At 53.1% G+C, this 12,874-nt stretch overlaps 1 protein-coding gene and 1 long non-coding RNA gene across 18 annotated transcripts in view; one reads left to right on the top strand and one right to left on the bottom strand.

Annotated features, from left to right (window-relative positions):
* Nucleotides 1–12,874, bottom strand: part of NOL4L (nucleolar protein 4 like) — a 180,219-nt gene that overhangs the window by 17,512 nt on the left and 149,833 nt on the right. The window lies entirely within an intron of this gene.
* Nucleotides 4,604–11,365, top strand: LOC128322817 (uncharacterized). The gene is made up of 4 exons (XR_008306016.1): nt 4,604–4,711; nt 7,185–7,402; nt 10,349–10,545; nt 11,121–11,365. It is a non-coding gene; the product is annotated as an uncharacterized LOC128322817 (long non-coding RNA).

Raw genomic sequence — 12,874 nt, 5'->3', positions numbered from 1 at the left:
TGGTGTACATGGTTAATGTTTATCCTCACCAACAACCCTGCAAGGTAGGTTAGGCTGAGAGACAAGTGACTGGCCCAGTCACCCAGTGAGTTTCATGGCTGAATCAATGGGGATTTGAACTCGGGTCACTCCGGTCCTAGTCCAACCCTCTGACCCCTACAAAAGATTGGCTCTGGTGTGATTTAAGAGATAACTCATCTGGGCCGAGCACGCGCTCATGCCCTGCCTGTGGGCTTCTTGGAGGCATCTGGTGGGCCACTGTGTGAAACGGGGTGCTGGACGAGAGAGGCCTTCTTGGGCCTGATCCAGCAGGGCTGTTCCAAGCCCCCTCCCTGGCAGCATCTCCGAGATGGGGGGCTGAGAGATTCGTGCCTGCAGCATGGGAGAAGCCGCTGCCAGCCTGGGTACACAATACTCAGCCAGATAGACCAATGTTTCTGACTCAGTATGTGGTACCTTCCTATGTTCCTTATGTTCTTAATCCCTCTGGGGGACAGAGGAAGCTGCCCTCAGTCAAACGGCACAGGTGGGTCCATCGGGCTCTGCACTCCTGACACTGGCTGGCAGCACCTCTCCAGGGTCTCAGGCAGGGTCTTTTCCAGGCCTGCCTGGAGATATCGGGGACAAAACCTACATGCTAGCCCCCTGCGCTGCAGCACCTCCCCTAAAACAAACAAGGCAGAACAGACCAGCTGCTGACCCCACCCGTCATCCCTTTTTTCTCCTGTGGTCACAAGCGGGTTAGAGAGACGACGTTACGCCCGAGTGCAGAGGGGAAAGATCACAGCGGCTTGCTGTATGGGACGGATTGCTTCTAAATGATGCTCTCCAAACCCTCCAAAGAAGACACCCCTTGCCCAAATTCTGCACTGAGAGACCCTCCTCCCAGGGTTGATCTCATTTCAGCCTCAGGGAAGCAGACTGGCCCTAAAGCCACCATGACGACTGCAGTGGAATGACCTCTCGCAGGTGGGCCTGAGTGTGAAGGTGCTGCCCAAGTTCCTCCCGTCTCAGGGGGCCCAGGAAGCTGTGACTCCCCCACCTCAATGCTCTCGAGATCCAAGCATGGTGTACATAGGAACGTGGAACAGCGGAAGCGGCCATATACTGAGTCAGACCACTGGTCGGTCTAGCTCAGTATTGTCTTCACAGACTGGCAGCGGCTTCTCCAAGGTTGCAGGCAGGAATCTCTCTCAGCCCGATCTCGGAAATGCTGCCAGGGAGGGGACTTGGAACTGAGATGCTCTTCCCAGAGCGGCTTCATCCCCTGAGGGGAATATCTTACAGTGCTGCTCACACATCAAGTCTCCCATTCATATGCAACCAGGGCAGACCCTGCTTAGCTAAGGGGACAAGTCCTGCTCGCTACCACAAGACCAGCTCTCCTCTGTAGGGCGTGTGTGTGCGCACAAGTGTGTGTGTGTGTGGGGGGGGGGCTCCAAAGGCCTTTAGGTCCAAGCTCTAAAGCTGCCCGAGTGCATCTCTGGGACTGGCCCAGGGAGGAGAAGCCCCCCCTCCCTTAAACCCAGAGGCTGCTTCGCAGGGATACGAGCCACATTCCAACAGAGGGTGAGGAGGCCAGGACCCATGCGTGTCTACGTATGCATGTTTATTTTGCCTATGCAGGGCAGACGAAAGAGAGCCAGTATGGCCTGGAGGCCCAAGAGTCGCAGGCTCCAACCCCTCCTGGGCCAGGAGCTTCAGTGCACGCTCCAACCTGGCCTCATCCCTTTGCGAAGGAGGCAGCCGGACCACGAGCCGTGGCAGTCCGCGGAGGAGGTCTGGCACACTCTCTTTCTGCTCTCGTGGCTGCTCCCGCCCGTCCATCGGCACCCACATCCCCTTTGTGCCCGGAGCCTGCCTAGATCTGCTGGGAATGGGATCCCTCCCCCAGTCACCGCAACAGGGCGGGGGCCAGCCGGCCGGCCTCCCCCAGGGAAGGAGGGGGAGCTGGAGTTGGAAGAGCCAGGCTGACGGTCCTTGGAGGAGGCGGTCCTTCCCCTGCTCAGCTCCTTCCTGGAGGGAGGCTCCCGGCCTTATCCAATGACGCCTCTCGGTAAGATTAAGGGGAATTATTTCTGGCCGTGGCGGAGGAGGAGGCACGAGCTGCACGGGGAGCCCAGGCATCCTCTCCACAGCAACAGAGCCTCTCCTTGTGTGTGGCCAAGCCAATGACCGGCCTCCCTGCAGGCCAATGGGAGGCGGCAGCGGCGGCAAGGGCTGCCTTGGGACCTGAGCTCCTCCTCCTCACTCCTTGGCCCTGTCTCCTCCTCCTCCGTGGATTAGTATCTAGAGCTTGGAAAGTGCCCGGGGGGCGGGGGGGGGGGGCAGTGGCAGCCCTGGCTGATCCAGCCCGGCTCAACAGTTCACCCTCAGTGGCCGGGGGGGGGGGGGGGAGATGGTCTCCTGCTGTCCCCTTTTCCCCTGGGAGCTGCCTTCACATGCAGCCTGATCAGAATCACAAGGAACTCCGGTGTCATGGGCGGGGGGGGGGCAGGGGAGGAGGAAAGAGCCTGCCGGGAACTCTTATGCACCGACCCCTCTTCCTTCGAAGACACAGTCAAGGTGGCTCAAGAGTGGGGCAGACTCTCCCCACCCTTTCCAGGAATGCTCACTGAGGGGAGTGGGGTGGGGTCTTAAGCCACATTCTCTACTGCACGGAACCACGGTGTGCTGGTTTCTCTAGATTAATTAATGAAGCATTAATCTGCTGGCTATCACTGTACAGCAGCAGGGGACAGACTTCAGAACTGTAAGACCTGCTTTATTTTTCACTAGGTCCATCAACAAGCCGCAAAACAGTGACAAACGGGGGAGATTGACTGACTGATTGCCACCAAGTCAGTGTCGACACTTGGCGACAATTAGGACTAGAGAACGGGGGCCTCTGAGCACATGCTCAGCCTAAGAATTTGTTTTTGGTATCAGAACTGAATTCCGACACCCATTCACCCAAAAACCCACTTCCGTTTTTTCTCCAAGCTTCTTTCATTACAGCAGCAATAATAGGGGAGACTGCAAAAACAAGTAGGCATCCGAAACCCTTGCCAATCTCTTGCAAAGCATGGGCAGACCCTGATCTAGCAGGACCTGCCATCACTATCACACATGTTTCTCGTATCGCTATACAGACGGGCTGCAGCTAGATAATTCCAGGGTCTGGAGGGCCTAATGGCATTAGAGGGGGCCCCTTGCTTCAGGGCCCGGGCCAGACTGGAGGGTGTGCACGCTACTGCTTCTATTAAGAAGTCTTTGCACATGCTCAGAGACTCTCTCGTCTTTAGCATTTGTCCATGCCTTTCCTGTTACTGTGTCTCCAAGCTGGAGAAAGCTCCACTTGATTAACTCACCCTCCAGGAGGGTAATATGCAGGACTTCAATTGTGAAGCGCACAATGAATGTGTGTGTGTGTGTGTGCACGCGCGTGCACACATACACACGCACACACACAGAAGAAGGACCTTCATAGCTCCTGAATAGTCACATATGAGTTTCCTTGGTGCGTGCAACATGGATATAAAGCAAATATGCCAGCTGACTTGCATATAGTCCTGTGAAAGTAAGACATATGCCTTACCTGACAGTTTTCTTGGATCATCTTTTACCTCTCTAAAAAAGTAGGGAGCTCAAAGTACGAACCTTTGAATATTACGGTTTGTTGGGTTTTTTTTAAACCACACACACACACACACACACGACCAGCTAGTGCTAAATATGCAATCAGCTTTGCAGCTGTCCTCATTCATGGCTCAAGGCTGCTGCTGGCCCTACAAGACTATTGTAAGCCTCCCTCCTTAAGGAGGCGATAAACAGATTCAAAGAAAACAATTAGTACTTCTAAGATACAAGGAGGACAACCAAGAAACTCAGCAAACTGCTTACACGCAGCAGGCAGCGGGCTTTTGTGTCCTTCAATGGGCTGTTTGGACCTTTACAGAGTAGCATGAATAATGTCAGTTCCCAGCCCCAATGAGCTTTAAAGTACATTTAAAACAAGGTTGGTGGGAGAGGTGAGGATAAGGAATAAATGTGACATGTCCACTGCTCATTCCTATTCCCAGATAAAACCCATCAGGGGAGGTCTATCAATGGCTACTAGTCCGAGGGCTGTAGGCCACCTCCAGCCTCCAAGGCAGGATGCCTCTGAGCAGCAGTTGCAGGGGAGTCACAGCAGCAGGAGGGAGGGCCTGCCCCTTTCAACTCCTCCTGCCTGTGGCTTCCAGCGGCATCTGGTGGGCCACTGTGGGAAACAGGATGCTGGACTAGATGGGCCTCCTTGGGCCTGATCCAGCAGGGCTCTTCTTAGGTTCTAGGGGCTCCCAGATTTTAGTACCAGAACGATACATTTCAGATGGATTACTGTTTTCAGTCCAGGATCTGGTTGTTCTGATTTGGCAATGTGGGAATTCCCAAAATCTTTCTAATTAATTCTCTTAGCCAGCCATGCATGGGGATGTGGCAAGGCTATGCGTGCCGGTGAAGGAGGCACCTGACTGGCTGAGCTCCAGTTGGCCAGCAGAGGTGCCTGATTGGCCGAGCACCTGATTGGCCGGCAGAGGTGCCTGATTGGCTGAGCACTGGTTGGCCCGGCTGCTGTGAGGTGGCGGCAGCAGGCCTAGCCTGGCCGCGGTCGCAACTGGTGCAGCCGTGGCCTGGGCTGGGAGGTGCTGGGAGGCAGTGGGATGGACTGGCTCTGGCAACGCCGGTGGGGGTGAGTGGGGAATGGGTGGTGGGGGCAAAGCCTCCGCACCTGCTGCAGCCTGGGGCGAGAGGGAAACGGGTGGCGGGGCACAGCCCCAGCACCCGTTGGAGGCCAGGGTGGAAGGGGAACGGGGGGCGGGGCTTCCCTGTTTGCCTCCCTGGAAGAGGAAGGTGGCGGCGGGGCCCTTTTTGGCCACCTGGTGAGACTCTGTTCAGGTGGGGGGGGGAACGGAAGGGAGGCCGTTGGCGGGAGGGAAAGGGGCAGCGGGGCTTCCCCATTCACCGCCCGGGGGGAGGAACGGCGGTGGCACCCTTTTTGGCCGCCCGCTGCCTGGTGAGGCTCTGTGCACGTGGTTGGGGGGAGGAAAAGAAGGGGGAGGGCAAGAGAGCGTGGGGCTGGAGAGAGGGGGGAGAGAGGAGAGACTGGGGCAGGAGGGAGAGGGAGGGGGAAACAGTCGGCCCCAAAGAGCGCACAGATGGTCTGTGTGGGGTCAGCTAGTACTTAATTATAGTACATTCGCACACAATACGCATCCACTATCTGGCTCAGCTAAACTGAATAACTAGCTCATATTTCTTATTTTGTGCAAATGTGCATAATATATTAAGTTGGAGAATTAGGTGTTGAGAGCCAGCGTGGTGTAGTGGTTAGAGTGCTGGACTAGGACTGGGGAGACCCGAGTTCAAATCCCCATTCAGCCATGAGACTTGCTGGGTGACTCTGGGCCAGTCACTTCTCTCTCCACCTAATCAACGTCACAGAGTTGTTGTGAAAGAGAAACTCAAGTATGTAGTACACTGCTCTGGAATCCTTGGAGGAAGAGCGGGATATAAATGTAATAATAATAATAATAATAATAATAATAATAATAATAATAATCCTTGCATCAGTGTTCCCTCTAACATGCGCCTGTGCGCCACTCACAAGTTTTTGGATTTCCGCTCAGTTAATTTTAGATCCCGCTCAGGTTGAATCAGAAAAGCCCCATTCTGAATGCACATGCTCACACACTGCCTTGATACTGCCACCCCGAACAAAACTCATTCTGCACACAGATGAAAAAAATTAAAGAGAACACTGCCTTGCACTACGGTGCCCAGAGCTGAATACAAACAAGTCTAGGAGGCAGCCTTACTGGGGCTCATTCTGGGCTACTGGGACTTGAACCCATCCCTCCTATGTGCGCACGCACACACACACAGACTCTTCCTTCAGCCATCCTCATAAAGCAAGAAACTCCACTATCTCCAGTTAACAAGGCACTGATTCCTACATTCAAGAGCAGGAGTGACAATTAAGAACAGCCCTCCTGGTTTGCAGTAGAGGGTACAGCCAGATGCCTTCCAGAACCCTATAAGCAAGACATGAAAGCCACAACCCTCCCTCTGATATCTGTCCCTTAAAACTGGAATTCAGAGATAGACTGGCTCTAAACATGCAGGTTCCATTTAAGCGTCACGTCTCATAGCTTTAACAGACCTCAATGATTATATTCAATCCTCTTTAATGCTACCTCGAAGCCCATACCCATCACCACATTCCATGTTAACAAATCCCATGAACTAATTATGCATTCTATAAAGGACCTCCGTTGGTCTGTTCTGAACTTGCAGATAATACATTTCACTGCATGACCTCAAATACTAATATTGTGAGAGGGACCAGTTTAGTGTAACAGAACCCTGAGGGCCTTTTTTAAAACAACAACAATGAAGAGAGGCAGACAACTCCTCCTTTGGGAAGGGAGCCACCAACAGCAAAAAAAAAACACAAAAAACAGGTGGCGGGCAGAGGGAAGTTGCTTAATATTTCCCTCACCCCAACCCCACACCAACAGAAGTGGATTTCTTTCTTGTGAGGCTCCAAACGTGTGCTTGCCTGTGCAGACATGCGTTGGGAATCTGCTCGGGGGAGAAGTGGCTGAGGAAGGGCAGGTTTGGAGTGGAAAAACAAGCACTGGTCACTTACTGTGAAGGCTTCTTCTTGCTGCTGGTGTTGAGGACATCTCATGTGAGTTATCCTCCCCAGCAAGCTCCAGACGGGCAGAACATACTTAAATTAGTTAGGAAGCCTTTAAGAGGCCCAGGAGGATAGCCCCTCCCAGTTTAGATAGTCAAGCCAAGCTTCTAGAAAGGAGAGAGAAATTTCATAACCGGTACAGTTAGTATCGAAACACAGGTAACAAGGTACAGACCAGTAGCTGAGGATGCCCCGGGTGGGTTGAGAGGTCCTCAACACCAACAGCAAGAAGCAGCCTTCACGGTGAGTGACCAATGCTCCCTTCTCAGCTGCTGGGTGAGGACATGTCACGTGGGACATGCCGCAGCTAACAAGACCCTGGGAGGGATGGAGACCTGGCTACTGGGGAGGAAGAACGTGTTGATGTACATGCCTGCTGAAGGCAGCCTGAAATGAGTGCATCAGGTCTAACTTGTAATGCCTCATAAAGGTGGATGGAGATGACCACGTTGCTGCTCTGCAGGTATCTTCCAAGGGAGTGTTCGGGGAGAAGACCGCCGAGCAAGTGGAGCGAGCTGTAAGCCTCAGAGGAGTAGAAAGGTGTTGGACTTCATAGGCCAGGGAAATACAAGCCTTGATCCATCTGGACAGAGTAGACATCGAGACCTGTTGTTCCACTGTGGATGGTAGGAACGACATGAACAATGCTTCCGTGGAACGGAATGAAGAGGTCCGAGACAGGTAGGTTTTCAGGCATCAGCGGATGTCTAGCTTGTGCCACTCTTTCTCTCTTGGATGAGAGGGGTTAGGACAAAAGCAGGGTAGAACTAGGTTCTGAGATCTGTGGAATACAGAAGCCACCTTAGGTAGGACCAAGGGGTCCGGAATCAGAGTGACCGAATTTGAAGAGAAGATGCAGGGATCTCAGCTCATAAACTCGCCTGGCAGATGTGATATCAGAAAGGCTAGCTTCATGGACAGAATGCAGACAGATGGAGAGTGCAATGGTTTAAATGGAGCTGTATGTAGTACCCTGAGGACCTTGTGGAGGTCCCAAAAGCAGAACCTGTGAACTACCGAAGGTGATGATAGAGTGGTCCCTCTCAGGAAGCGCTTCAAGTGTGGGTGAGAGGTCAGGCCTTTCTATTTGAAAGGTGAGAGAAGTGATCCCAGAGCTGCTGCATGTCTCTTGACCGTGTTTGAGCTAAGGCCCTTGTCCAAACCGTCTTGGAGGAACAGTAGAAGTTCAGGAAGGCCGCATGCTATTGCTGACAGTTTGCATTGCCTGCACCATCGATGAAAGATGCGCCAGCTAGATTGATAGATGCGGTTGGTGGACGCCCTTCTGGATGCCAAGAGCGTATCTAAGACTCGCCTGTCGTATCCTAGGCGGCCGAGAATGTTGCATCCAGTCGCCAGGCGGCAAGCCTGAACCAGGCCGGGTCGTGATGGAGGACTGGACCTTGGCTAAGAAGACCGCTTCTTGGTGGGAGGAACCACGGACCATCCATTGCCATGTGAAGAATTTCTGTGAACCATGGGCGACAAGCCCAGTAGGGAGCCACTAGGATCACCTGTGCTCCCATCAGTCGGATGCGGCGTAGGAGTCTGCTGAGGAGCAGGACCAGTGGGAAGGCGTACAGTAGTTCCCGTGGCCAAGGAGCTGACATGGCATCCACCCCTTCTGCCTGTTGGCACGGAAAGAAACGAGGTAGTTTCGTGTTGCGGAGAGTCACGAAGAGGTCCACCGATGGGCGACCCAAGGTTCTGGTGGGGAGATGGAAGGTCTGAGGGTGGAGTTTCCATTCTGCTGGGTGTAACTCTTGGCGACTCAGCCAGTCTGCTTGAGTGTTGAGGGAGCCGCTGACGTGATGTGCTATGATGGAGGACAGGTGCGTCTCCAACCAATGCATTAGCAGAACCGATTCCTGGTGGAGGAAGTGGGGTCAGGTCTCTCCCTGGCGATTTACATGGGCCTTTGCTGTCATGTTGTCCACGCTTATTAGAACATCGTTGATTGGTACCCGTTTCTTGAAGGCCCTAAGTGCTAAGCATATGGCTCTCAGTTCCAGCCAGTTCATGCTGTGTCGTTTCTCCTGCAGAGTCCAAGTGCCTTGTGCTGAGTGAGAAAGACAATGGGCTCCCCAGCCGTGGAGGCTGGCGTCTGTCATGACAATTATCCTGGGGGGATCCAGGAAGGCTCTATCCACCAATGCAGAGATTCCTTGATTGGTGGAGGTAGAATGACCCTTGTGTGATGCTTCTGTGCTGTCTCGTTGATAAGCTAGGAGGAAACACTGTAGGGGGCGGAGGTGGAAGCGTGCCCAGCAGAGAGCTTCCAAAGTGGACATCATGAGACCCAATAGTTGTGCTAGGGTCATGACCGATATCTTCCTGAGAGACAGTACGGACCGGGCGAAGGTCATTATCTTGTCTTATCTCTCCTCTGGGAGGAAGAGCCTGTCTTGTAGTGTGTCTATGACCACCCCTAGGTGTTGGAGTTGCGTGGAGGGAGTCAGGTGGCTCTTGGCCACTCAACCCATTAGAAGATAATGTGGCAAGGGTGGTGTTTACATCTTGTATTGCTTACTCTCTGGATTGTATGAGGAGAGCATCTAGATAAGAAAAGAGTCTGACCTTTTGCAGTCAGAGGTGGGCCACCAGGGAGGCCATCACTTTGGTAAAAGATCTTTGAGGCTGAATGGCAGCGCTGTGTACTGGTAGTGGCGTCCCTGGTAAGAGACATGGAGGCAGCGATGGGAGTGTTGGTGGACTGGAACATGAAGATATGCCTCCGTGAGGTTGATAGATGCCAGAAGTTCTCCATGATGTAGGGTTTCCGCTATGGAGCAGAGTGTTTCCATCCAGAATTTCCTGCATCTGACCCTCTTGTTGAGGTATTTGAGGTCCAAAACGGCTCTAAAGGAGCCGTCTTTTTGGGGCACAGTAAACAAGATAGAGTAAATGCCTCATCGGAGCTGATGAGGAGGAACAGGTTCTGGAGAGATGAGGAGGAACTGGTTCTGAAAATGGAATGGTTGACTGCTTGCTGTTGGGCCATGTGTTTCTGGTGAGATTTGGAACGAGGTGTGGACAGGAATCTGTCGTGTCCTTGGGGCGGGAGATCAACTCTATCTTGCAACCGTGAAGAATCGTGTCAAGGACCCATTTGTTGGAGATGGAGGCCTCCCAGGAGTGGAAGAAGCAAGACAGGCGGCCTCCCACACCCGGCGAGTCAAGAGGATTGTCGAGGCTTGGATTGTTGTCCAAATTGTTGTTTCGTAGTGGTAGACTTGGGGTTGAAGCGAGGCCTGTTCCAGCTGGTGTGCTGAGGTCTTGTGTCCCTGTCTCTGGGACGAAATGAAGGCCGAAAGGGCTGATTGAATCTTCGATTAGGTCACTTGTCCTCTTTGCGAGTAGATGAAGGAAGCACTTTCTTTTTATCCTTCATTTCCACTAAGATGTCCTGTAAGGCTTCATCCCCGAAAAGTTTATGGGCTGTATACGCAACTGAGGACAGGTTGGAGTGGGAAGCTGTGTCGAACTGCAAATGTTTAAGTCATAAGGTGCATCTGGCCACAACGTTGTTTGCCGTGGTGCGTGCCCCCAAAAGTACGGCATCCAATGTAGCATTCGCTATGAATGCTTGGGCCATTTGAGTTTTTAATAGGATCTGTCTCTGTCTAGGTGGATCCGGAGGCGGCGATTAAAGGAGTTCGTCCGTCCAGAGAAGTGATGCCCTGGAAAGGATAGAAGCTGCTATGGAGGCCCGTATTGACAATGAAATGCATTCGTTGTTCTTCTTCAGTCCTTGAGGACTAATTCTCCATCTCGGGGCAGGATGGCACCAGATGTGAGAGCGGCCACGTGAGTGTCGACAGAAGGTAACTGAAATAAAGTCACTGCTGTTGGGACAAAACCATAGTGTTTGTTAGCCAGTGTAGTAGTCTTCTGCACGCAAGAGTTTGCCATTCCTGTCTTAATACTTCTGCAAAGGTTTTGGGTAGTGGAAACAACAGATCCGGAGAAGATGTGGTGGGTAGGACCAGGGATTCCTTGGAGGAAGCGGTATTACCCTGTAGGCCCTCAATATTCAAACCCAGAGTCTGAAAGGCTTTCACAAATAAGTTAGAAAAGTCCTCTCATGGAAAAAGCCTGCGGGAATGGGAGGAGGGCTTTGGCCATCTGACCATTCTCCCTCCTTACAGGACTCAAGTTCTGGGTCTGGTTCCGTGGGATTCTGCCCTGATCCAATGGGATCTTCCGGCGGGGGGGGGGGGGGTGTCGATGGCCCATGTAGTTGCAGGGGTTCCATAAGTCTGCCTGGGTGAGGGTCAGGAGAATCATAGTCCAAAATAAAGGGATGAATGCTCAGAGGAGGGTTGCTTGTTCTTTTTGTATTTCTTACCCCTGGACTTGCGGGAGTGTTTGTGCTTGTGATTCCTTTTCCTCCTTTTAGGAGAAGACTCAGAGGACGCCCCAGAGGAGTCCGAGCCCTGAGAAGTGGTGGAAGAGGACTGATCTCTGCGCTTGCCGCACTTTCTATGAGGGCAGCGTTTTTCAAGAGTCTGGTTCAATAAAGAGGAAAACCAGAGACGCCATGGCTCAGGTACCTCCCCGGTGGGAGGTGGGGCTGGAATGGTGATGCCTGTAGGGGGTTGAGGACGCACTGGTCCGCCAGGGCTACTGGCTCAGAAGGTCCTGGACTCACTGGGTCGGGCTGAAGAGGGCTGGTCGGTATTGTTTGGCCCTGTTAGTGCGCTCTCCAACTGGACCATTTGAGTGGAGTTTGAAGCTCCTCCACCCACGCCCTCCACAATGGATCGAGGAGAAGGCATCTCTCCCTGCCTGAGAGAGTCTAGGGAGCCAGCCGGGCTCGCTGATAGAGAGGAGCCCGTGGTCATCTCGCCCGTCCCTTCCCCGCATGTTTGTTTCCCTCTCTTTGGGGTGGGTGCGTCGGCGTCCTTTCTCAGTTTCTTTGAGTGTGGCTCTGGCCGCGAGACTTCTAGGGCACTGAGAACGGCTTCCTCCAAGACCACGAGGTTGGGGCTCACAGGCTTGTTAAGGGGGGAGGTCGGATGGTAGCGCTTCCTAGTGCACTGAATTGCCGGGAGGAGACCACCCCCATGTACTAGCAGTGGATCATGGCCCTTACTTCCCCCCATCACACCCAATGAAGACACACTGGTTGGTCCATGGCAGGGCATTTGGGGCGGCGCGCACCATCACACGGTAGTGAAGGGGCTTACCGGGCTGAACGTAGTCCGCCAATCGCTTCCCTTTAGGCATCAACACATGCAGTATGCCCGATTTCTTAGGCTCCATCGGCAGGAGGGGAGGGAGAGGAGGAAGAGAGCGGGGAGGGAGAGGAGGAAGATTGCGGGGAGGGAGAGGAGTTTGTTTGTTTGTTTGTTTGTTTGTTTGTAGTAGTGGTAAAGGAGGTAAGTGGAAGGGAAGCCAGGTATGGAGGCTGGTAAAGAGAAGGCAAAGGAATACAGGAAGAGTGGAATAGAAGCAAGGCAGCGTTGTTCGCTCTGGAGCTCTGCAGGACAAACTAAACTGGGAGGGGCTCTCCTCCCGGGCCTCTTAGGGGCTTCCTAACTAATTTAAATATGTCTTGCCCCTCTGGAGCATGTTGAGGAGGATAACCCACGTGAGATGTCCTCACCCAGCAGATGAAGAGCAGCAAGCAAGAGAAGGGTTAAGCACCCACTTCTTTGCTATACATCAGGGCTGTACAACTTCAGCCCTCCAGCTATTAGCAATAGCAATAGCAATTTATATTACATTATATACCGCTCTATAGCCGGAGCTCTCTAAGTGGTTTACAATGATTTAGCATATTGCCCCCAACATTCTGGGTACTCACTATTGCTGGACTACAACTCCCAGCATCCCTGAATACTGGACGCTGTGGCTGAGAATAATAGGAGTTGTAGTCCAACCACATCCGGAGGGTCAGTGCCATGCAGCCCTGCTCCAGACAGACCCCCAAGTAGCTTTTCTCTTTAAAAGGGGGTCACTAGGGTCCCACTACATTCATTGGGCTGTAGTCTGTCCTTAGGCCGGCCTGCAGCCTCCTCCTTGAAAGACAGCCAGAGCTCTGGTTCTTTAGTGGGAGGACGTGTGAAGCAGTGATGGCCTCCTCTGGTGTTAAGCCCTGTCTGCCCCATGGGTGGCCCAAAGAACAGCATCCAGGATGACAGCAAGGAC

Source organism: Hemicordylus capensis, chromosome 4 (assembly GCF_027244095.1).
Source record: "Hemicordylus capensis ecotype Gifberg chromosome 4, rHemCap1.1.pri, whole genome shotgun sequence".
Lineage (NCBI taxonomy): Eukaryota > Metazoa > Chordata > Lepidosauria > Squamata > Cordylidae > Hemicordylus > Hemicordylus capensis.
The sequence above is the reverse complement of the archived record's forward strand: the minus strand, read 5'-3'. Positions and strand labels throughout refer to the sequence as shown.